The sequence below is a fragment of the Apium graveolens genome, chromosome 6, assembly GCF_009905375.1.
Source record: "Apium graveolens cultivar Ventura chromosome 6, ASM990537v1, whole genome shotgun sequence".
NCBI lineage: Eukaryota > Viridiplantae > Streptophyta > Magnoliopsida > Apiales > Apiaceae > Apium > Apium graveolens.
In genome coordinates, this window is record NC_133652.1 from 203117891 (window position 1) to 203121115 (window position 3225).

General features: G+C 36.4%; 1 non-coding gene across 1 annotated transcript; it reads right to left on the bottom strand.

Annotated features, from left to right (window-relative positions):
• Positions 1–2833: 2833 nt before the first annotated feature.
• On the bottom strand, positions 2834–2940 carry LOC141670266 (small nucleolar RNA R71). Its single transcript, XR_012554505.1, has one exon. It is a non-coding gene; the product is annotated as a small nucleolar RNA R71 (small nucleolar RNA).
• Between the last annotated feature and the right edge of the window lie 285 nt (positions 2941–3225).

Sequence of the window (3225 nt, forward strand, 5' to 3'; positions counted from 1 at the left end):
TAGATCCGCACTGTATCCTGATTGATCAATAGGTTATAGTGCATATGTTGGTTTTTTTGTCCAGTCTAGTTTATTAATAATCGCCGACAGTGGCCTTCTTTATCTTTTACAGAAATACATAGATACATATAGAAGCTGATTATTTATTCATATCAGATTCACTTGGCTTTTTTATGATACTATATATATATTGTGGACTTGCTGAGCAATTATGGCGCACCTTTTTGTTGTTACTCACTTTGTCTTTCAGTAAAAGCTGAGAATGAAGCCTATCCACACCAGGGTAGTAAAGAAGCGAGTGATAAGGCGGGACCCTCTGGCACCAACGGTGCTAATCCCAATTCAGGAAGAGAGTTTTGGGTTACCAGAACAAGTTTAGTATTAATGGATTTTGTGTGTGTTTGAATAAAATGAACTTAGTTTTAAAACATGTTTAGTTAGTTGGTTTGTAATAAAGAGAGTTTTGTAAGACTTTGAATTTGAGAATGTAATAAAAGTAGGGTTGTGTTCTTGTCTTCATACCTTAACCTTAAAGATCTTGAGTAGTAGTTTAAAGAGGTTAGATATCTGTTTATATAACCATTATACAGGTTGATTTGTGTTGGTAGTTGGCAAGTAACCTCTAGATCTAAACCCCGGATTTGGAGGGCGTTACACTAGATATCACTATATAAGCCTCAGAAGGATCGGTATCTACACTGGAACCGACGCTATCTCCTGGAAAGGAGTAGGGACCTATCTCGAGCGACTTTGTAGTCTAAAATCTAAATCATAGAGATAAAATAATAAGGTATCTCCTCAATATAGTATTCTTTGATAGAGCTTCTAAGTCAAAAACGGGTCATTTTCTTGTTGATCCCTATCTCATTTTCGAATAGTATATATTCGAATAGTGATGAATTAATCTTAACTATAGTCTCCGTTAAGTGGCATTTATATCCACTTAGAACGCTTCATAAAGGCTCGAAGTGGTGTTTTGTACTCAAGTTGTTTGTGTATTTGATGTCTTTTTGTAGTGTTTTGCATTTCAAGGCATAATCAGGAAGAAGGGCTGGAAATTTCATGATTTATGCTTGGAAGAGTGTTCAGATGAAGCCTTGGATGATTGAGCACAAGTAACCAGCAAGAGAAGATCAATAAAGCAAGAAAATCAATTTCTGGCAGAAGCTCAGCGCTGCCGCGCCCATGTTCAGAGCGGTCGCCCCGTGCCGGTTTCTCAGATTCCTGATTTAAATAGAAGTGTGATTTTAAGGAGTCCTGATGGATTTGGGCTGCTATTTAAAGACCTTTTATAAGATATTTTTCATAACATAGAATAAGGAGAAGGCAAGAAGAAGAACTAATAGCACAATACAATGAAGGAGAAGAAGAACTTGTTTTACTTGTGATTCTCTGCTTAAGTTGTAATCTTGGATGCTTGTTTTCTTGATTTGTTGAACCTAATACTCCTGTTAATGTACTTTGATTATTTATTCGGTTTATAAAGACTTAGTTTAATATACCATGCTTTTATCGGAACCCACGGTGATGATGAGTTCAGTTCTGAAGTAATCGTTATCGTGGGGTTAACGGATTTACCTATGGATTTCAATAGTTAATTTATTTTGATATCTTAGTATATGGTGATTTATTGATATCCTAGTATTGGTTGTGCTTATTCATCTTATGAGCATCGCGAACTTATAAGATTGTGTGTTAATCTCTATTGAAGCGATGGTACATTTGGAGGTTTAGAACTTGTCATGCTAGCATAGGTTCATGTATTTGTTATGCATGATTTGTAGGTAATATTAACCATCTTACTTGCCCTATGTAATCATGATAGATAACTTGCACATTAAACCTTTATGTTGTCAAATTCTATAGACATATAGGGTCTCAACATAATTGGTGTCTATTAAGCTTCTATCTCTTTTGTGGATGTCTGGTAGTAGGGTATGCGTACAACAAAAGTTGGCGTTTACTATTGTCGTGTTATCAGATTAGTTGTCATCACCATTGCATGCTAAGGTTAGGAACAGTGACTTTGAATGAAGTAGTAATGAATTTAGAATCCCATGTTTGTCTTATATAAGTAATTCAACCTAAATTTTCTTGGTTAATGTTATTTAATATAATTTCTTAGTTTAATCAAAACCAATTTGTTATTTGTCTTAGCATTGTTAGATAGCCATATCATTGTTACATAAGTGCATAGATTGAAGTTAACCTAAACCAGTCTCTGTGGGAAGGAGCTAGAATGAATTCTATATTACTTGCGAACGTGTAGACTTGTGTGTAATTTTAGCGCATATTTTCATCCTAACAAGTTTATGTTTCAGGTACTCTAAAGAGCATGTATGCTAACGCGTTCTCTATCTCGCAAGAGAACACTGGATAAAGTGGAGGAAGTAGTTGAAGAAGTTTTTGTTGAGGAGAAAGTTGAAGAAGAAGTTGTTATTGCAGTGGGAGAACCAGCAGCGAATCTGAAGGCTTTGATGGTTACTCTCAACCGAAGATCAATGATATTCAGCCTAACATTGTTTGACCAGCCATCGCGGTTAACACTTTTGACATCGAGGCTAGCACGATTCAGATGGTGTAGAACTCAGTCCAGTTTGTGGGTTCTCCAATGGAAGATCCCAACATGCATATTAGAGATTTCATTGAAATCTGCGACACTTTTAAATTCAACAACGTTTCTGAAGATGTTGTTAAGCTGAGGCTTTTCCCATTCTCTCTGAGGGATAAAGCTAAGTGTTGGTTGCATTCTCTATCACCAGGATCTATTACTACTTGGGAAGATCTTGCTCAAAAGTTTCTTACTAAATTCTTCCATATGGAAAAGACAGCTGCAATTAGAAATGCTCTTACTCAATTTATGCAACAATCAGGAGAGTCTTTATGTGAAGCTTGGGATCGTTATAAGGAGATGCTTAGAAAGTGTCCTCATCATGGGATGTCTGACTGGATGATTATCAACTATTTTTATAATGGCTTGGGAGCACAGTCCAGACCCATGCTTGATACAGCATCAGGTGGAGCCTTATGGGCTAAGAGTTACGATGAAGCTTATGAGTTGATTGAACTAATGGATGCTAATGAATATCAGAACCCTTATCAAAGACTACCAAAAGGCAAGGTTGCAGTTTTTCTAGAGGTAGATGCAGCTACTACTATAGCTGCTCAGCTTAAGGCTTTCACGATGAAGGTGGATTTTTTTGGCTAAGTATGGAGTTAATAAGA